Source organism: Neofelis nebulosa, chromosome 3 (assembly GCF_028018385.1).
Source record: "Neofelis nebulosa isolate mNeoNeb1 chromosome 3, mNeoNeb1.pri, whole genome shotgun sequence".
In the NCBI taxonomy this organism is placed as follows: Eukaryota; Metazoa; Chordata; class Mammalia; order Carnivora; family Felidae; genus Neofelis; species Neofelis nebulosa.
Window position 1 is genome coordinate 68,305,395 of NC_080784.1, and position 23,632 is coordinate 68,329,026.

The 23,632-nt window shown below is 34.9% G+C and overlaps 1 long non-coding RNA gene across 1 annotated transcript in view; it reads right to left on the reverse strand.

The window, feature by feature from the left end:
* LOC131506915 (uncharacterized) overlaps window positions 1–13,754 on the reverse strand; it is a 126,582-nt gene extending 112,828 nt beyond the window's left edge. The window contains exon 1 of the long non-coding RNA XR_009259222.1: window positions 13,613–13,754. This is a non-coding gene — a long non-coding RNA (uncharacterized LOC131506915). The remainder of the gene's footprint in view (window positions 1–13,612) is intronic.
* Window positions 13,755–23,632: the final 9,878 nt, after the last annotated feature.

Consider the following 23,632-nt stretch of genomic DNA (forward strand, 5'->3'; position numbering starts at 1 on the left):
AAGTCAATCATATACTGTGACCTCCTACCAATGACATTGGACAAGTATAGAAAGTCCCCTTTCATGAGGAATCAGTATCATAATGGTATTTTATCAAGTGTCTAATGAGATTGATGGTTGTAAAATAGACTTTACCAACAATCAAAATCCAATCAGTTCTTCTATTTTTTCTGAAATATTTATCTTCTCAGCATTCTTAAATCTATTACAAATTAGGATGTGGCTAGGCCCCAAGTACCATCCCATATCCATCCCAAACTCTTGCTTTTAGTGGATTTGTAGTATTTCAACTTGGCTAGGCTTCACTACAAGGGGGGGGGAACTACCTTTCCTCAGCCATGTCTGGATACAGTGGAATACAAAAAGGCATTTTGTGTACGCTTTGGAATGCAGAAGTGAAGCAGTAATATTGGACAGAAGAACAAGACGCTGTTGCAGCTCACACGTATGTCTCTTATTTGCTATATCACTTTGTGGATGTAAAGAAGGCTGTTATGGTTCCAACACAAGTTGATATAGAGTCGTTCTTTTATTTGGATATTCTCTAAGTGACCTTTAGCCATTGGCATGAGTCATCGCACACTGAATAAAATAGGACATTAAAATTTTCCCGGGCACATGAAGACACTGGCTTGGGGCAAAATAATTCCATGATACCAAGAATGCCATTATGGCTCACTAATAAGAGAGAGGATTTGATTGAGGAACTCAGGTAATGAATTTTTGTATGTTTGTTTTGTTTTGTTTTTTATCTTATTCCTCTTCTTGCATCTTGATGCAGTTATTGATCTTGCCTGTAATTGATTTTTTCCCTCCATTTTGTTAAAGAGAAAATAATTGAAGTAGTTTTCTTTTACCCATCATGGGATATATTTTAACCTTACTATTTTATCTCATGGATAAATCAACACCTCTGCATGGTGTTAGAATACAATACACATTGACTTTTAACCTATTAATGCCATTCTTGGAAAGTTGGAAATACTGTACCAAGTACACTATGTGACTTGTTAAGGCACATGCGTAGCAAATTATGTGTCTATATTATTTACAAACATACATAGACATAAATCCCATGTAATAAAAGAGCCTGCTATATTGTGTAGTTTGGGGGATTCTGTGGCTTAAGTAATATGGAATTACTCCTCTAAAGCAAAGAACACATCGCTGAATTTATACTCCCTAATACTAAGTAGGAGATTGCAATATGGTCTTTCAATTATGAAGGCAAAAATTGTCATAGTTGGCTATCCAATTTTCACTCATTTCCTATATCTTCCCAAACCTGTTAGCTTTACAGAGGACTCAGATCAAGAAAGGATGTTCCAGGTGAACCAAGAGTACTATTGCTAAATATCTATGATCATCCAATGGGCATTAAAATGTCTCTGGGACTTGCTTTGTAGACCATAGCAAGTCATACTAGGATAATCATAGTATAGACCTCAGAGTTTTAAGAGCAAAGATTTTTCTTCTAAATAATGAAAAAGTCTCATTTTAAGAAAGAACTCTTGCTATTAACCTGTGATGGATATTGAAAAACCAGCCAAGTTTTTTGTTTGTTTGTTTGTTTGTTTGTTTGTTTAGAAAAGTAGGAAATTTACCTGTCTACAATGAGTTTAACATTATCTAATATGACTGGCCATATAAATATAAATGCCCAAAAAGCATTCTATTGTCAAGTGGAAGAGTTATACATAAGCTAAGACCTAAACAGATTTTGAAAGTCTGAGCGAATTTCAAAAATAGTTTGCTCAACTTCCAACATGTCTCTTTTTTCTTGTCATTCTGCTGTTTCTTCTTCAACCTATATCTAAGGCCTCATGTGAGGTTCTGTGACCATTAACAGAAAAGAATCCCCAGCATTTCATGGTATTAGATCCTGGCTTAATGAGGACCCAGAATGACTATGGAGAAGGAAAATTTCACACTGGCAGAACTTCAACAACTATATCACCTTTCCTATTGTGTCTGAAAGGAAAAAATAACAAGAATAGATCTATGTCAGTTAACAGCAGGGAGCAAAGTATTGTCCTGAAAGATGGCAGGTATACTTGTCTATTATGAGGCTCATTAATAGCATCCAGTTTGGAGAAGACCTTTTATACCTTTATACTGGGAAACCACTACCTTCATGCATATCAGTTAGCCACAAAGGACTTCACCAATTAAGTGAATATGATGGCATTGTTGCTGGTTATGTAAGAGTTCAAAAACATGTTCTATTCACCAAAGTTAAATTGGTTACAAACCCTGCTAAGTACCCAATCTTCCAGCAACAGCCACTAACTCGTAGCTACCAGTAGCATGAAAAAATAAGTAAATAAAACTAAGCAAACAACCTGTTGTTTACTACCAATTTTAAAGCAAAAAGACAATGATTGATACTCTGATTTTGGATTTTTTTTCCTCACATAGGACATTTTCCTTTTGTTAAGAACCCCATTTCTTGGAAGTCTGAGATAAAATGTGAAAGATAGCATCATCACTCTACATTTTATGTAACATTATGCTCCTGAGACCCAAATCATTTCTGCTCGGGCTACAAAATTTTATAGATTTTTGTTTGCTTTGTTATAGAGAAACAGCTGTTGCAGCTGTTAATTACAGCCCTCTCTCCTTTTCGGAACCAATTATGTGCCCCTGATGGTTGGATAAAGAAAGATTAGAATTATAGCCACCAGGCTATATTCATAATTGCCATCCCATTTTGAAAACTGTGGATCATTTTTTGATTAATTGCATTGTTCTGACTATTCCATCCTTTAGGAAAATTTCCTACTCTTGTACTCCCCAATTTCTTATGTAAACAGAGTTATTAAATACTGTTAAATCTTTTCAATCTACTCTAAACTTTAGCAAATTTCCTAAGTGTCTAGGAATCCCAAGTAAGGCTCTAGCTGGTAACCCTTAATACAGAGAAGAATTTGATGTGCTCGTTCCATATGAAAGTAACCAGAAAATCCAATATTTTCCAATTTCTTATAAAAATACATTTTCAAATCTCAATAAGTACCTGACATCAATCTATTAAATAAATATTTATTAAGCACTTATTTACAGTAGGAATATTCTAGACTTTGGGACTATGCTCAAAAATGGAATTAAACATATAATTTTTTATAGAACAAAAAAAGTTTGAAATTTTTAAAGATTAATGTGGAGAAGCAAAGTAAGAATGAAGTCTAATGAAGTTATGGAAGTTTGCATCACAATATCTATTCCAATCTTCTTCTGTTGTGACTCCCATTTCTTGTGGAGAGGAGAAAGCTAAATCAAAAGTTCTTCACTTTCAGTTGTTGATCCAAGTGTAATTCAGGTTCCACATCAGATGCAATCACATGACACTCAAAATTTGAACTGAGATAAAACACTTGCACAATATCCCATTCATCAATGTGGAGGAGAGCAAATGTGGCATAGGTCTGGAGCTAAAATCAGTCTCTGAGGCTTGCTGATTTAGCAGAAATGGCTTTTTTTTGTTTGTTTAAATAAAATACTGACCCTTATTTTTATCTATGTAGTTACGTTGACTGTTGTTTATGGTCTTTTTTAAAAAATTACTGAAGTACAGTTGACATATAATGTTACATCAGTTTCTGCTGTACACCAGAGTGATTCAACAATTCTATACATTACTCAACACTCATCACAGTAAGTTACCATCCATTTCCATACAATGTTATTGCATTATTACTGACTATACTGTCTGTGCTCTACTTTTCATCTCTGTGACTTACTTATTTTATAACTAAAAGTTTGTACCCCAATGCTCTCCACCTACTTCACACATCTCCCCACCGAACCCTGAAGCTATAGTGTAAACTTTCTGATTTTGCAATTGAGGTGATGCTTTTCTGGAACCAGTACCTATAGCTAATTTAGCATACCAGATTAAGGCAGTCCTTATTTATATACATACTAAAAAAGATGCCTCCTGATTTTACTAGCAGCTTCCTGATCATGAGGAGAAGCACTTCCTTTAGCAGCTTGATTCTGAAGTATAGCTTTGAGATTCTAGAATCTCATCCTACAGTTTTCTATTCAGCATCTTAATAGTTGTATAAGCAATCTGGCATGCTGTAATACATCCTTTTTATTCAAATTATCTAGAGTGGAACTCACCCTTTGCATCAGAATATTGACCAATACAAACTCCAAAAAGATTATACAGAACACATAAAATGATGGTTTTTAAGGGCTTTTTTTTTTTTACAGTAAATCAAGTAATTGAGTTGAATAATAATTAATCCTGATAACGCATCTCTTATTGTGATTTCTCTCTTTTTCAGTCCTATTCATCTTCTACTTCTTTCTATCTGTCATTTGTTGACTTGCTGTTTAGAAGAAAGGTAAGAATAGACTCTGCATTCAGCTACCTCTGTGAAGAAATGTTCTTTTGAATGCAATGACATATATCTAATTTGCATTGTTTTACTTCTCTTCAGTATGATGCAATGATGTTACTTCAAATCAAACTCATTTTCCACTTTATTTTCAAGTGTACATTCTTCCTTTTTTCTTTTATTTAAAAAAATCCTTACCACTAAAATTCCTTCCTTTTTGTCTTCGTTCCCCTTTTCTTCCCTTTTGAAAAACTGCATTTTTAATATGTTAGCATTCTTTGCTCTTACAAAATTTTTGATAACTTTTATTTTTGTAAGATAAAATATGTGACGTTAAGACTTTTTCCATGTTTCTTTTCTTGTAAAACACCTTGTCTGCTTATTGTCTGTCAACACGATACAAATGAAACTCCCAGATTATTGAAATCAACCTTTTAAGAAAATGAATTCACAAAACTGAATTAACTTTAACATATTGATCTAGGGGTTTTTATAGAAAATAACAAAACTTGTATGGTATAACTATAGCAGTCATTAATATTTAAATTATGGTTACAATTTGAAAACTGGGAAAAATTTTGTTAAGTGCCAAAACTCTGGGCCAGACTCAGGAATCATTACTTCTCTTTGTATCAGTTTTCTTCTCTGCAAAGTGGGCTAACGATAGTGTATATTCCATATGGTTGCTGTGGAATTAAGTGAATACACCCACACACATACACACACACACAGGTGCTTGTCCCACAGCATAAGCTCTGCAACCATTCATTATTCTGCTGTTGCTGCTGCTTTTGCAGTTCTTTCTTTGAATCAAAGAGATATTCCTGACTAGAATAAATACATGGACTAAAATAAATACATGGTAGAGTGGCAACATAGGCAGTCAATGTGATTTTATAAATGCCTGGAACTTCCATTCTCCCCACATTCTCTTTTTTCTTCTTAAATTCGCAAGAGCATCATACACTAGAGCATGTGGTTTGGATGCCATCACCAGCATTCATTACCACAGGGAGAGACTGATAGCACCAGGGAAAGATGAGCCCACTCTTAAAAAAAGAGAACTGCTATAAAACAGAAATAAGAGCTGAAAGAGATGACCAAATAAAGTAGAATTACTGAAACAGCTGTATTTAAATTACCTTTAAGAAAATAAAAACTAACTGTAAAAGAGTAAGGAAACATATTGGTGATATGACATAGTAATGAATTTTCATAAAACAGAACCAACGGAAAATAAGAGCTGCACGGGAGAATACGTTTAAATAGACAAATCATAAACCAAAGAGGAGAACATATGCATGAAAAACCACATTAGTGAGCTGAAGAATTAGACTGATGAACTCCCAAAAATACCTTAGGAAGTTTAAGAAATAAATGATTTAAATAAAATTATGCTGAGACATGAAAATTGTAAGTATCAATATCCCAGATAATAGGAGTCCCAGAAGGAAAGAGAAACAAATGGAATGGAGAAAATATCACTGATGACATATTCACATAATCAAAGAATGATATAAGAAAGCACATTGAGAGGATTCAGTATGCCAAACATGATACAAAAGAAAATTCTGTACTAAAAATTTGAAAAATTTGAGATAACTATGGACCAAAAACCACACTGAGGGGCAAAGAATCTTCAAGACAAATATACTGGCTATAAACGTGGAACAGAATTTTCAAATTATGAAACCTTTATTCTCAGTTTAAATTGTAATTTAATGAAAAGTACAATAAAGATATTATTAGTTAAGTTCTCTTATTTTGTTTACCAAAAAGCATACCTGAAAGGAATTTTGAAGAAAGGTTGAAAATTGGAAGAATAATACAGATGACGCTGGAGGAAATATGTAAATTGAATACAATCAAAGAACCAAACAAATAGAAAAACATGCATTCACAAAAGTCCACGTAAAATTGTAGAAAATATCACTATGGTGTTAGAGAAAGAGAGAAGACAAAATAATGTGAGACCATATTCTTGTCTTCATTCAGAAATTCATATTTGGATTAATTTCATAAATCAACAGGGGTAAAAATACCTCAAATATAAACCTTAACTAAAGAATTACAAAATATATTACTTTCTAGTCAGCAGCAGAAAAGCTGACATATACAACTATGTGCATAATAACATACACTTCAAAGCTGTCAAGAAAATAGAGAAAATAAAGTACAGTAAATGGAAATATGAACTAGCATCTTAGAAACAAGTCCTAAAATAACGGTAATTATGTTGAGTATAACTGGTTCAAACACAGTAATTAAAAGATGGAGATTTTAAAATCCACAAAAATAATGAGTCACCGATTTGTTGTTTACAAGAGATACATTTAAAAGTATACAGAAAACATGAAAATAGAAGTTGGAAAATATATATGCGGAGATTAAAAGTATATTTAAGTTGGGTATGGAGAAAAAAGCAGGATTGTACTAGATTTATTTGTGTCCCTCCTTCAGTGCAGTGTGCCCACTTGTTCCTTTGATCTTCTCCCACTTGCTCACTGGTGAGCCCTATTTATAACCAACTTTGTCTCATCATCTAATATCACCAAGTGCCCCTAATTCCCCAACACTGGGGCTTAGCTTTTGGTACAGCTTCCATCAGGGCTGCTTCAGTGGGCATTTAAGTAGCTCTGTCACTCTGCTTTCGTTGACTAGACTGACAGAATAAATGGATCCTCCCACCAATTCCCAATTCAGATGAGGCATTGCCCCATGAGGCATGAGATATGGCTACATCCACGGTGTCTTGGGCCTGGTTACACATGACAGACACACACACAGTTAACACACCATGAGGCAAAATAGAAACATGAAAAGAAGAAACAAAGGAAGTGGAAAAGTAGTCTTATTCTCCCCTGATGGATGCATTAACCTAGTCTGTATTTCCTTGTGAAAGCTTGGTGAAAGTACCATCTTGTATTTGCTCCCTCTACTTTGTGTTTTCATTTCAGTTTTCCTTATCCAAGAAATGCCTCAAATGAAGCATACATATAGTAGTACATATATTTTGCCTCAGCCCTCTTCCCTAGGAAATCAGAGCTAACACACTTGATACCACAAGAGGCCAGAATCTTATTTTGGAGTTAACTTTCCCACTTTTATATAAGAAATGAGAATCTTTGTTTATGGCTGTAATTAGGGTGGAAGTCAACCTGTGCTTTGCAGTGACCACACAACACTTATCTGTGGTCAAGTGGAATGAAGTTCATGTGAAAGTTAATACTTTGCAGGCGGCGGCGGGGGGACTGCCTATTGTACTTGAATAGTAGAGTGGCAATGATAATTGTCCTGTAGAAAACCTGCTTTTGATGGCACTTGGAGCTTTGCAAAAAGAAACCCTTAGGTCCAGAAGTGTTAATTAGCAATTTAAATCATGCTGTGAAAGTTAGAGTATCTTTATGATGCTTCATTGGAAATTCTTATATTCTATAGATAATGGTCAGACCCTGCTGAACAGCAGCTTCAGGATCTAATTACAAAGGATAAAGAATAAAGTTATGAGATTTACATTATATCTAAGTTTGTTCCCTCATCAGGTAGGAGAGGGTATTCTACTCCTAGGAAAATAGCCTCTGAGTACACAAATCTGGGAAATTAAATATTCAAATCCTTTGAAATTCCCTGGCTAACAGTAACATCCATTCTCCTTTTACTGAAAATAAATAAATAAATAAATAAATAAATAAATAAATAAATAAAATGAAAAGCAGATTTCTTTGTCTGCAGGCTGCATAGTGACTCCATCTGAAGTAGATACCTCACGTGACAAAGCTTGTTCTTGTCAGGATATTCAACACTTATTTTTTGGTGGTGATGACCACGGTGAGAACAGAGCATCATTTTAATTTTGAATATGGCTTCTGTGGCAGAAAAAAAGAAAAGAAAAAAAAAAGGATCTCAGGAGCCTGGGTGGCTCAGTTGGTTAAGCATCTGACTTGATTTTGGCTCAGGGCATGATCTCATGGTTCATGAGATCGAGCTCCACATTGAGCTCTGCGCTGACAGCATGGAGCCTGCTTGGGATTCTTTCTCTCCCCCTCTCTCTTACCCCTCCCCCGCTTGCTTTCTCTCTCTCTCTCAAAAATAATAAAAATAATAAAGAGTTTAATTTCCTTACCATAAATGGGGGAAAATAGTTTATTAAATATGTGTTAGAAGGAACCTGGGTAACCTGAACAGAGATGTGTCTTAAGGAGTTAGATCTGAGTAGGAATAACATGAGGCGAGACAAAGAATAATACACTGAAAAATGGACTTACTACTGGCTAAAAATTGAGTGTTCTGGCAAGGAAAGTCAGAGCTAGGCAAATATACCACTGTAATATCACCTTGAACCATGAACATAATGATTCCCTATACTAAATGAGATTGAGATGTCAGTATATCTTTAGTGTAACAATGGATTTACTATGTAATAACTGCAGTTCTATTTATTATGTTCTTATTATATCAAATTTCTACTAATTATATTCCTTGGAAAGGCCCAGAGGTCATTCCCTTTATTAGGTAATAAGGACTGCACTAGTGAGAAGATACCAACATCTTTTGAGAAGTTTGGTAATGGCCATCCTCTAGCCACAGTTAACAATGGAAGATGTTTCCCTGAACCGAGCTTCCTAATTTCAACATGGATAATAGCATTACAGAATGGCAATGTTCATATTATGACACTTTTTACCTTAAGTTGTAAGAATGTTTTAATTCTTCATATGCAGGATGGCTGAGGAGGCTAGCACTGTGTCTGGACTCTCAAGACAATATATTGACATTTAGTAGTTCATAATATTCCAGGAGGCATAGATAGGCAGCCAAGTAGAAGGTTGTTTAATCAATATAATCAAAATAAAATTGAAAGTCAATGAGAAGGTAAATATGTCAGCTACCACCATGAAAAATAACAACTCATTATCCTGTTTATACAAGTAATGTAGTTTTCAAAACCAGAACCCAGTGACTGAAGACGAGGCAAATCATCTTAAGGAAAGATACTTTAATGCCACTATAAATATTTATAGAAAATATTCCTCTGATTTTGCCATAAAGGAACCTGTGGCAATTTTTTCAGACGCTATGCAATTGAGACAGGTAAATATACAGAATTTCAAGAAAGGGAAACAGGGCATCTGTGCTAACATGAATACCAGGTAAACCACAGAAGTTATAAATGGAAATTCCCAACTGTGCAAATGAAATACATAGCCCGGGAACATATGAATAATCAAGCAATGGATCCACATTTACATTCAAAGTATTTGCCTAATATAGAGCTTTGGGATTTAGGAATCACATCGGCAACAAAAGGCAAGGGTTTGGGCTCATGCAAAGTGAGAAGGAAAGGAACAGAGAATACAAACTCATTTCTATTCCCTTGTAAAACCAAAAACACAGGCTCAGTAAAAGGACAGTGTGGGGGGGGACGGGGAATCTGCATTTCTAGCAAAAGGAGACACATACATATAAAAACATGTCTGCTTTGCTTGGGTTCTAGATAGAGGTTTGTTTTTTGTTTTGTTTTGCTTTGCTTTGTTTTAATATAAGAATTTGTAAATACCGGCCTATACTTATAATGATATGGAGTTTGAGATTATTTGTTGGTAAAGCCCAATGAAACCAAACTAGGAACATTAATTTAAAAAAATTTTAATGGGATTTTTGTTGTTGTTGTTAAGTGGGAACTATTTGGAGTACTTGGCAGAACCAAAATCCAATCTCTATGAAGTAAAAAATCCTCAACCCAGCCTCATAGGATACTCCCAGCTCAGCCAATCATCAATTCACATGTAAAAACTCATCAAATGAGTAAGAGACAAGAGACACAACAGTGGGGTTTAAAGGCAAACCTACCTAGGACCATAGATGCAAAAAAACCCCAAAGACAGATATAAATTAGAAAATTCTATCAAGGGTGCCTGGGTGGGTCAGTCAGTCCAACTACTGATTTCAGCTCAGGTCATGATCTCATAGTTGCTGAGATCGAGCCTCCTGTTGACGCCGCACTGACAGTAGGGAGCCTGCTTGGGATTCTCTCTCTCTACCCCTCTCGGCCTCTCCCCCACTCGAACTCTCTCTTTCTCTCTCTCTCAAATAAATAAATAAATGCATAAATAAATAAATAAATAAATAAATAAAAAGGAAGAAAGAAAAAGAAAGAAAAGAAAAAGAAAACTCTACCGATGTAACAGATTAGAGGATAAAAACACTAATTACCTCAATTACTAAAAAAAAAAGAAAAAAGAAAAACAAACACATAATGCCTACTGCCATTCATAAGCTTTTCTCTATATGTTTCATCTACTAAACAGCAGTTACCAGTATCTCACAGCAAATACCATTCTTTATGGCTGAAATATTGGGACCATTTCTTTAAATCAGAAACTAGATAAATCCTGATACTTAATGATAAAAATTATTTTCAAAAAAAGTTGAATTATTCAGTTGGTAGTAAAGGAAAAGAACTCATTCTGACAATAAAATGTTAAAACAATATTATTTATTCACTCATGTAAACATATTTGCTACTTAGTATATCCTTCACTGACATAGAGTCCAGCATATATAATTTATTCCTTATAGCAAATATTTTAAAATAACTTGGCATTTTATGTAATTTCTAAAACTATATTTTTTGTTTCACCTTCAACCTAAATAATTGTCAGTAGTTATGATCCTGTTATATACTTCTGTGATTTATATAATCAATTATAGTATTATCCCTCAGACATGGATATGCTAATTATATTAGCGCATAACTGTCTGTTTTTCCCAATGGTTGTTCAAAATAATGTGTGGGCAGAATACAAATATTTATGTCTGCACACAGGAAAAATATTCCATTATCATAGTCTCTTTGTACTCTAGCTCAGCTCTTTTAGGCAATGCATATTATATTAATCACTGTTTCTACTGAAAATTCTATAAATTAGTTGCTTGAGCCTTAATTCATGTATTTCTATTTTATTTTAATCACTAGGATATAACATCAATTATAGCAACACATACACATTTTAGAAAGAAACTATTCACTCTTTTCTGGTATAATAGTAATATTACACTTTGTCATTAGAAATAAAATGTAAAACTATAATACATGGGTTCTAGGTTGAATGAAACTATGTTTAAAGAAGCAGAAAAAGAAAAATCTGTCTCTGATTCAGATATGGATTTGATCCAAATACTATTTTTAACTTGGCTGATTCATATTCAGAAAGATTTTCTCTGGAGCTAGTTTTTACATAGAAGTCAGCCCATAAAATCCATATACAATATGATAGGAACTATGTACTATATCTCACCATTGAACTCAAAGAAAAATATCTCTACAAAATTCTGGTTTAATAAAAAAGAAATGTTTTCACTGATTGAATTTTGAATTTATTTTGAGCATTATTTCCCAGAGAGAAAGCAGTTCAGAATAAATATTTAGATACAAGTTAACTGAAAATTATAAAAGTACTTAATGATTCTTATTTGATGTCATGCCTATTTTCATTTAATAATTTTCATGTAATTGAAATGTACTTCATTGTTTAGGCTGTAGACTTGATTGAGATATTATCTGGGTTACTTGCAAAACAAAATTATAATTAAAATTATGTGTTTTCCTTAAGTAATTAGGAAAAAAGAAAAGTTTGGGTTGTGAAGTAAAAAGAATAAGTAAAATATTTGTACATATATGAAAAGAAATAACCTGAAGTTAAATTAACAAACTCGGGGTAAAAAATAAAAAGGAAACCTTTGTTTCCCTAATATTAACAACTCTCCTTTAATTCTGTTTTATGTACGAGTGACAACGATTTTAAAAATAGGATATTAAAACAAAAAGAAGTTATCAGCCTCCGTCCCCTGATTCAGGTCCTATTTTTCAGGATTAACTATTTTTAAAGTTTTCAGTTTTTAGTTATTTGATGATTAATTGCACAGCTTTGAATCATGCACATCTTTTCCTTTATTTCTTAATTTTAAAATTATTTAGATAAAATGCTTTTTAAGTTACCACAAAAAAATACACAGAATACACTAAATGTCTCTACCTCTCACATCTGCATAGACTTTTGGTTTGTGTTACTTTGGTTATGATTATTACATTGTCAGGTTTTACAACACTGGCACTCTTTCCACACTTCTAATTAAGCCTTCTGTGCTTTTACCTGCTTAATACGGAAACTTAACTCACCACAGCAAAATGTGCACAATTATAATAATGCAGTACTGTGTTAAGTACTGTGAATAATCCAAAAGAGAATAGATAAATCTATGTCTCAAATATCCACTGCTCAGTGGTGAGCCTTCCATTCATGCAATATACTAAAAGGTAGACAGGGATTCCGTGTTGTCAGATCAGAGTGAATAAGGAGCAGCACAAAAAAGGGTAGAGCCCTGAGGGAGCGGGAGCAGGAGCCCTCATGGGGACATGAGAGAGCCTGCTGGGGTCAGGAAGAGACTCAGGGCACCCTGGAAAGGGCGGGCAGATGAAAGCCCAAGAAGCCCCAAAGACCAGAGGGTGCAGGACTGGACAGGCCAGTGTTCCCATTGCAAGTCCACATGCTTTAATGAACACTCAAAAGCTGAAGGCATTATGCCTCTATTCTCAATAAAACCACACAAGGCAGCTAGAAAACCTAGAGGTTCGTCTTTTGGCTAAAATTATATGCAGTGTGTATGGAAACATCAGCTACCTATCACCTAACCGGAAGCCTGGGTGCAGCTGCTGATCTTTCCTTTTACCAAGAAAAGGAAAGGCATGAACACCTCACTCACTGCAACATCCCAAGACATGAGGTCTACAGTCCAGCAATAGTAACAGGGTTCCTGGTGGAAAGGGGCACACTGGAGGCTGAGGTTGTACTTGACTGGGGGTTAAGCCGCAGGGCGGGCTAAGGCCAGGCCTGGAAAGGTGTGCATGCCCCTGGAGGCTGGCTATGTCCTGGATGACATTCTTAGTGACAGAAGGTTTGAACAGGGGTAGCCAGTCCTCGGAGCTGCGGATCAATTGCGGAGCCAGCAGGACCCATGTCCCTGACCCAGGGAAAAGGTGTCAAGCCACCTCCACTCCCCTGAACTTGAGCACTCGGTCCTTCCCAGAATGCCTTTTGTTTCCTCCCCCCCCCCCCCCCCCCCGCCCCAACTCCCGCCAAGGCAGAGAGGAGCTATGACTGGCTGGCAGCCCACCGGGCGAGGGGAGCAACCATCTGCTTATAACCTGGGAAAAGCTCAGGATGCGATGTCCATTCACCCACATCGTAACTGGCAACATCGCCTACCTTATTGTGGAAATGCAGTTTCCAAATCACCCGGCTAAAGGTCATCATGGGCGCGTTTCACAGGCGACGTTGAGTTAGTGAGGCCACTCTTGCCCCCTCTTGTGGAGTGACGTCCCTCCAACTGTGCCACCTAGTCTGTCATGGTCATGCATTTCTCTTGCATTGCTGATTGTAAGGTTACCTGGGAAAGCAATTTGGAAAATGATTTCAAACACTTATAAAATTGGAAAATGAACCAATTTTTACCAGTCATCAGGTTCTACTCAAAAAAGAAACCTACATTTGCATTAAGAACTTTAAAAAGGTATCCTTTCCAATAGTCAATGTGTTATCTGTTAATTATTTTTCTGTTCTTAAATTTTTGAGATTTGACAATATTTCTCCCCTCTAGGCCTAAAAGATATAACACAGGTTTCATAATATTTGCTATACTAAGTAAATTTGCTATGAGTTCTCTTTGACTTAGTCTGTTATAAGGCTCTACTTGTTATCAATAAGACTGGTAAACTTCAGTTATTTTTAATTCCAACTATAAATTGACACTAGTTACAGAAATTTCTATCTTTAATTACCTGTAAGGAAAAGAATAAATAATTTTATAGGTAATTCATTCTGGAAACAGGTATATTTTCTTATTACACCTATTTTTTCAGCTCAAGAGAAAATAAGGTTATAGCTCTTATTATCCTGCAGAACTAGACTCAGACTTGTCTCGAAGTCCATTTGCCCTTTTAGATTTAAGCAAACTGCAATAAATGCGTGTTCATTCAGGTAGAAATGAATATTTTTGCTTCTAGCTAACATTGCTTCAAGCTATTGCTGAAAGTAAGAAACATAACTATGTATGACAATTCTCTAATTTCTTAAATTATCACACCCTGATTGTATTTACATTTCAAAAGTAGTTAAATTTATTGACTATCTTGTCTGGTTGAACTGATAATCTTTTTTTAAATATATTTTATATAATATGGAACTATCCATTAATGATTCTTGTCAAATTTCATCTATAAAATCATCTGTACCTCAGATATAAGATCCTTGATTATCTTTCAAACTGTCATAAGTATAAAGTTACTCAGGCTTTCTACTTCTTCTTGGTCCGATTTGGATAATTTATGATCCCTTGGAAAATTTCTTGTTTATAATGCTTTTTTAAATGCATTGGCATAAATTCAATAGAATCATAGATTAAAATAGTATAATTTCAGACTGGCTCTAACCTTTTCATTGATTAGCTTGTTTATATTCTCTTTGATAATGAAAATTCGTTTTTTATACATTTCCAAAAAATACCTTTTAATATTGAATACATTATATATTTTAAGATATTTCTTAGGACTTTAGACAATATTTAACACCCAGTGAGAAAACATTCCACTTTACCAACAAATAAAAAAGAGCTAATGAAAATCATTTTGATTTCAATGTTCATGATTTCTCACATCTGTCGAATTTCTTGTCTAATCCATGGTAGTACCTGCTCATTTGATGAATTTTTGGGTTTTTTTTTAAATCATCTTACTTGATATTTTCCTTCGGATCTCCGAAATGTTTTTGGGCCCTAGATGGAAAAGCTATATATGCCTCTTCTGTGTGTCTTCTGGCTTTTTTTTAATAGAAAATAAGATTGGGAGATTGCATTTTTTGCATGGGGTCCTTTGTTGTCTACTAATTTGGATGTAGATGCTCCATTTATCCTCCACAATAGCAGGCTATGTGAGACATTGTTCTTTCTTCAACCCCATCTCACATTGTCATTTCTCCTCTGTCTGGTACGTATATCTAGTACTACTGTCAGGGATGAGGCAGGTGGGGAGGTAGAATATGCAGGATTTGATTCCCCAGGAATCATACTACATACACTTTACAATTGCTAATCTTGAGAACTTTTCTCTTTCTTGCATCTATACCTACTTATGAAAAGGACTATTGGTGCCTCTGGCACATACTGCTAGATATCAATCCAATATCCATTCTAGTCTTCTTCATTAATAATAGAAACTATAAAAACTTCAATTTAGTTTGGAAAGGCAATGTGTAAAGCTAAACAAAGAAAATGAAAACTATATATCACAGACTTTCTTTTGAGAGAGATTGCCAAAAGACAAATTTTGGCCAAAGAGCCATACAGAAATGAGAAAGCCTGTTTAAAATAAGGTCGAGTAGTACAGGCTTCTCTCCTTTTTCACTTTTCTCTTTCAAATTGCTTATGACATGCTTTTGATTACTGGAAGTAGAGGTACGTTCCTGAGCCTATAAGGAAAACACTCAACACTAATAACAATTGAACAGAAAAAAACTAAGAAGCCCACAACATTAATGAAAACTGGAATCCTGAAATTCTTATCTTGGGAGGAAAAAATATAAAAACATCCTCATTTGTTTAAGCCATTACTATTTCAAGTTTTCTTTGAGTCATAATCAAATTGAATTACAAACTGTGTAGTTCTATACATTTTTCTTTTAAAAATGGTTTTATTAAAAGTTTAATACACAAATTAAACTTCACATAGTTAAAATGTGCAATTTAATTTTTAGTACATACTAAACCATCACTACAGTTGAGATAATAGGCATATCCAACACCCCTAAAAGTTTGTTTACATTTGTATTACCACTTACCTCTTTAAGGTCCCCATCACAAGATGACCACTGATCTTTATGTCATTATATTTTAGTGTAGAATTTTGCTTTCTGAAGGCATTGTGCAATGTCACATTCTCATATGCAATGTATCAAAGGTTGAATTACTTCACATCCTAGCCAATACTTGCCATAGTGAGCCTTTTAAAATTTATACATTCTAATTGGAATATAGTATTATATCATTAATGGAGTTAATGGATTTAATTTCAATTGGAATTAATACATTTATACTTGAAATACATTTAATTTGTAGTTTCCTTTTTTAAAAAAAATTTATTGTCAAGTTAGCTAACACACAGTGTATACAGTGTAGTTTTGGCTTTGGGAGTAAATTCCTATGATTCATCACTTACATACAACTCCCAGCGCTCATCCCAACAAGTGGCCTCCTCAATGCCTATCACCCATTTTCCCTACGCCCCCCCCCCCAGTGTCTCACTCCCATCAACCCTCAGCTTGTTGTCTGTATTTAAGAGTCTCTTATGGTTTGCCTCTCTCTGTTGGTAACTTATTATTCATTCCCTTCCCCTACAGTCTTCTGTCAAGTTTCTCAAATTCCACATATGAGTGAAAACAAATGATATATGTCTTTCTCTGACTGACTTATTTCACTTAGCATATTACTCTCCAGTTGCATCCACTTTGTTGCAAATGGCAAGATTTCATTCTTTTTCACCTCCAAGTAGTATCCCATTGTATACACATACCTCATCTTCTTTGTCCATTCATCAGTTGATAGACATTTGGGCTCTTTCCATAATTTGGCTATCATTGATAGTGCTGCTATAAATATTGGGGTACATGTGCCCCTATGAATCAGCACTCCTGTATCCTTTGGATAGATTTCTAGGAACCTCCAGTTTTCCAGAGTGGTTGCACCAGTGTGCATTCCCACAAACAGTGCAATAGGGTGACCCTTTCTCCACATCCTCACCAACATCTGTTGTTTCATGAGTTGTTTATTTTAGCCACTCTGACTAGTCTGAAGTTGTATCTCAGGGTGGTTTTGATTTGTATTTCCCTGATGATGAACGATGTTGATCATCTTTTCATTTGTCTGTTGGCCATCTGGATGTCTTCTTTGGAAAAATGTCTGTTCATGCATTGTGCCCATTTCTTCACTGGATTATTTGTCTTTCAGGTATTGAGTTTGAAAAGTTCTTTATAGATTTTTGATACTAATCCTTTATCCAATATGTCATTTGTAAATATCTTCTCCCATTCCGTTAGTTGCCTTTTAGTTTTGTTGATTGTTTCTGTTACTTTGTAGAAGCTTTTTATCTTGATGACATCCCTATAGTTCATTTTTGCCTTTATTTCCCTTGCCTCCAGGGACATGCCAAGTAAGAAGTTGCTGCAGCCTAAGTCAAAGAGATTGCTGCCTATTGTTTCCTCTAGGATTTTGATGGTTTCCTGTCTCACACTTAGGTCTTTCCTTCATTTTTGAATTTATTTTTGTGTATGGTGTAAGAATATATTTTGTGTATGGTGTATGGTGCAGTTTCATTCTTCTGAATGTTGCTGTCCAGTTCTCCCAGCACCATTTGCTAAAAAAAACTGTGTTTTTTTTTCTTTTCCCCATTGAATACTCTTTCCTGCTTTGTTGAAGATTATTTTTTTCTTTTCCCCATTGAATACTCTTTCCTGCTTTGTTGAAGATTATTTGTGGGTCCATTTCTGGGTTCTCTATTCTATTCCATTGGTCTATGTGTCTGTTTTAGTGCCAATACCATACTGTCTTGATAATTACATCTTTGTAATATATGCTAAAGTCCTATTTTATGATGCCTCCAGGCTCGGTTTTCTTTTTCAACATTACTTTGTCTATTCAGGTTCTTTTGTGGTTCCATACAAATTTTACATTGTTTGTTCTAGCTCTGTTAAGAATTCTGGTGCTATTTTGATTGGGATTGCATTGAACGTGTAGATTGCTTTGGATGTTATTGACTTTTTAACAATATTTGTACTCCCAGTTCATGAGCATGGAAAATTTTTCCATTTCTTTGTATCTTCTTCAATTTCTTTCATAAGCTTTCTATAGTTTTCAGCTTACAGAACTTTTACCTCTTTGGTTAGGTTTATTCCTAGGTATTTTATCATTCTTGGTGCAATTGTAAGTGGGGTAAATTCCTTGATATCTATTCCTGTTGCTTCATTATCTGTGTAAAGAAATGCAACCAATTTCTGTACATTGATTTTATATCCAGAGGCTTTGCTGAATTCATGTATCAGTTCTAGCAGTTTTTCCATGTAGAGTATCATGTAATCTTCAAAAAGTGAAAGTTTGACTTCTTCTTTGCCAATTTGGATGCCTTTTATTTCATTTTATTGTCTAATTGCTGGGACTAGGACTTCCAACATTGTTAAACAACAATGGTGAGAGTGGACATCCTTGTCGTGTTCCTTATCTCAGGGGAAAAGATCTCAGTTTTTCCCCATTGAGGATTATATTACCTGTGGGATTTTCATATGTGGCTTTTATGATGTTAAGGTATTTTCTTTCTATCCCAACTTTCTTAATGGTTTTTATTAAGAAAGAATTCATTATTTGTCAAATGATTTTTCTGCACCTATTGATAGGATTGTATGGTTCTTATCCTTTGTTCTATTAATGTGATGTATCACATTGGTTGATTTGTGGTAATTGAGCCAGCCTTGCAGCCCAGGAATGAATCCCACATGATCGTGGTGAATAATTCTTTTAATATACTGTTGAATTTGATTTGATAGTATCTTGTTGAGAATTTTTACATCCTTGTTCATCAGGGATATTGGCCTGTAATTCTTCTTTTTAGTGGGTCTCTGTCTGGTTTGGGAATCAAGGTAATGCTGGCTTCATAGTGAGTCTAGAAGCTTTCTTTCCATGACTATTTTTTGGAACAGCTTGAGAAGGATAGGTTTTAGCTCTGCTTTAAATGTCTGGAGAAGTGCCCTGGGAAGCCATCTGGCCCAGGACTCTTATTTGTTGGGAAATTTTTGATAACTGATTCAATTTCTTCACTGGTTATGGGTCTGTCCAAATTTCCTATTTCTTCCCTTTTGAGTCTTGATAGTGTCTAGGAATTTGTCCATTTCCTCCAGGTTGTACAGTTTGTCGGCATATGATTTTTAATAGTGTTCCTCGATAATTGTATTTCTGTGATGTTGGCTATGATCTGTCCTCTTTCATTCATGATTTTTATTCATTTGGGTCCTCTTTTATTTTTGAGAAGTCCGGATAGAGGTTTATCAATTTTGTTTATTTTTTTTCAAAAAAACAGCTGTTTCAATCAAAATGAATGAAATCTTGCCATTTGCAACTACATGGATGGAACTGGAGGGTATTATGCTAAGTGAAATTAGTCAGAGAAAGACAAAAATTATATGACTGCACTCATATGAGGACCTTAAGAGACAAAACAGATGAACATAAGGGAAGGGAAACAAAAATAATATAAAATCAGAGAGGGGGACAAAACAGAAGAGACTCATAATATGGTGAACAAACTGAGGGTTACGGGAGGGGTTGTTGGAGGGAGGATGGGCTAAATGGGTAAGGGGCACTAAGGAATCTACTCCTAAAATCATTGTTGCACTATATGCTAACTAATTTGGATGTAAATTAAAAAATAAATTAATTAAAAAATAAACCCAGCTGTTAGATTCATTGATCTGTTCTACTATATTTTTTTTTGGATTCTATATTGTTTATTTCTGCTCTAATCTTTATTATTTCTCCTCTAGTGCCGTCTTTAGGGTTTCTTTGTTGTTCTGCTTCTAGTTCCTTTAGGTGTGAGATAAATTTCTGTATTTGGGACCTTTCTTGCTTCTTGAGATAGGCCTGGATTGCATATTTTCCTCTTAGGACTGCCTTTGCTGCATCCCAAAGGGTTTGGAGTATCGTATTTTCATTTTAATTTGACTTCATATATTTTTTCATTTATTTAATTTCCTGGTGGACCCATTCATTCTGTAGTATGATTTTTTTTAACCTCCATATATTTGGAGGCTTCCCAATTTTTTTTCTTGTGGTTGATTTCTAGTTTTCTAGAGTTATGATTTGAAAATATGCATAGTATGATCTCAGTCCTTTTATATTTGTTGAGGACTTTTGTTGAGGACTTTTTCATAAACCAGGATATGATCTATTTTGAAGAATGTTCCATGTGCACTTGAAAAGAATGTGTATTCTGCTTTTGGATTAAAAGTTCTGAATATATCAATTAAGTCCATCCAGTCCAATGTGTCACTGAGACATATTGTTTCCTTGTTGATTTTCTGCCTAGATGATGTGTCAATTGCTGTTAAGTGGAGTTTAAAGTTCCCTACAATCACAGACTTGTTATCTATACATTTACTTATGTTTGTCATTGATTTATATACTTGGGTTCTTCCACATTGAGGACACAAACATTTACAATTGTTAGCTCTTCCTGATGGATAGACCCATTAATTATGATATAATGCCCTTTCATCTCTTGTTAGTCTTTGTTTTAAAATCTATTTTGTTTGGGGGCGCCTGGGTGGCTCAGTTGGTTAAGCATCTGACTTTGGCTCAGGTCATATTCTCACGGTTTGTGGGTTCCAGCCCCGCATTGGGGTCTGTGCTGACAGCTCAATCAGAGCCTGGAATCTGTTTCAGATTCTGTGTGTCCTTCTCTCTCTGCCCCTCCCCCACTCATGCTCTGTCTCTCTCTCTCAAAAATGAACATAAAAAAATTTTTGTTTAATCTATTTTGTCTGATATAAGTATGGCTACATCAGCTTTCTTATGATATCCAGTAGCATGATAGGTGGTTCTCCATCCCCTCAGTTTCAATTTGCAGGTGTCTTCTGATCTAAAACAAGTCTCTAGTAGGCGGCATATAGATGGATCCTGTTTTTGTTTTACCCATTCTGATACCCTATGTCTTTTGATTAGGTCATTTAGTCCATTTACATTCAGAGTAATTTTGAAAGATATGAATTTAGAGTTACTGTGTTATCTGGTTCTTTGTAGTCTTGGCTGTTTTCCACTCACAGAGTTCCTCTTAGGATCTTCTGCAAGACTGGTGTAGTGGTCATTAACTCCTTCAGTTTTTGTTTGTCTGGGAAAGCTTTTATCTCTCTTTATATTCTGGATGACATCTTGCTGGATAAAGGATTCTTGACTGTATGGGTTTTTTTGTTTGTTTGTTTTTTGTTTTTTCTATTCAGTACATTGAATTTTCCTGTCACACCCTTCTGGCCTGCCAAGTTTCAGTGAACAGATCTGTGACTACCCTTATGTGTCTACCCTTGTATGTTGAAACCTGTTTGTCCCTGGCTGCTTTCAGAATTCTCTCTTTATCTTTGTATTTTGCCAGTTTCATTGTGATATGTCATGATGTTTACTTGTTTTTGTTGATTTTGAAGGGAGTTCTCTGTGCCTCCTGGATTGGATGCTTGCACCCTTCCTCAGATTAGAGAAGTTTTAGCTATAATTTGTTCAAAAAAACCTTCTGCTCCTTTCTCTCTTTTCTTCTTCTTCTTCTTCTTCTTCTTCTTCTTCTTCTTCTTCTTCTTCTGGAACTCCTATTATATGGGTATTATTTTATTTCATTGAATCACTTAGGTCCCCGATACTCACCTCACAGTCTAGAAATGTTCCTTCCCTCTTTTTCTCAACTTCATCATTTTCCATAATTTTGTCTTCTGTTTCACCGATTCTCTCCTCTGTTTCTTCCATCTGTGCCATCACAGCATTTAGTTTATTTTGCATTTCACTTATTTCTTAATTCACTTATTTCTTAATTCATCATGACTATTTCTTAGGTCCTTAATCTCTGCAGCAATAGATTCTCTGCTGTCTTCTATGCTTTTTCAAACCCAGCTATTACTCTTATGACTATTATCCTAAATTCTTGTTCAGATATATTGTTTATATCTGTTTTTGAGCAGTTCTCTGGCTGTAATTTCTTCCTGGAATTGTGTTCAAGGAAAATTCTTCTGGTTCATTATTTTGGCTAGTTTTCTGTCCTTTACACATTTTAATAGCTTGCAGTGTGTCCTGCACCTGCAAGTACTACTATATTAAAAAGTGGTCATACACTGTCTAGGGCCTGTCACTACAGGAAGTGTTTTTGGAGTGTGTCGTGTGGACTCTGTTGTAGCGTCTTTGGTTGCTTTATTTCACTGCTCGTAGTGGTAGGTTGGAACTTCCACCAGGTGTGCTTTGATTTGTTCATTGAAGTAACCCTGGAGAAAAGGGAAAAAAAAGGTGGTGATGGGGGGGAAGAAATCTTATCCTATACAAAAAGAGATATGACAGGGGTGGAAAAAAAAAGTCCAGGTAGAGAATCAAAGAAACTATAAGGCTTAATCCAAAGAGAGAGAGAGAAAAAAAGAAGGATATACAGAAAAAGTATAAAAAGAATAGAGTAAAAATGCTTGATTAAACAAACAAACAACCAGAACAGAGAAAGGAACTCGTAAAGATTTCCTCCTGTGTTTTCCTCTAGAAGTTTTGTAGTTTGGGCTTTACATTTAAATTTAGGATCCATTTTGACTTAAATTTTTCATGAGTTATGATGTATGATCTAAGTTAATTTTTCACTATTTGAAAATCTAATATTCCCTGAACTATTTATTGATAAGACTATCCTTTCTCCATTGAATTTCCTTTACTCCATTGTCAAAGATTAGTTGACTATATAAGTATGAATCTCTTTCTGTATTACCTATACTATCCTATTGATCAGCTAAGATTTTTACTGGGCTTGCTTGAATCTATAATCCAATTTGGGTAGAAGTCCCCTACATACCTCTTCACTGTAAACTCTCGTTCCCGTTGCCTGTTTGAATTTTTTGTTCCAATCTGATTTTAGAAAGGCTATAGGAGTCTGTTTAGATTTTTTCTTCCTGCTCCATGGACTGGAAATTTTCTCCTGGTATTAAGCCAAGGCCATTCTAGGACTTACTTTCCTTGTTTTCCTCTATCAATGAATACTATCTTTGTTATCCAATGTCCATTATCTCAACAATATTTGTTTTATATATTTTGTCTATTTTGCTGCTGCTGTTCCTTCAAGTGGGGAGGTAAATTTGGTCCTTGATACTCTATATTGATCATATATAATTTTCATTCAAGCATTTATCACTGTGATTTTATTCTTCAGTAATATGCCATCTGTTTTCCTTATTTCTGATATTTCTTGTCCACTAAGCATTCTATATCTAGCTTTCCAAAAAAACTATAGATCTTTAAAAATATTCTTCTATGAATACCACATTTTTAAATAGGCAAGGGGCAGCTGAATTATGTTTTCAGCCCATCATCTTGAAATAAGTTTTAAGGTAAGATAAATAATTCAAGGCCAGAATTCAAATCTAGGCTTTTAAGTTTTCAAAGTTCAAGGCATGAATGAAAAAAAA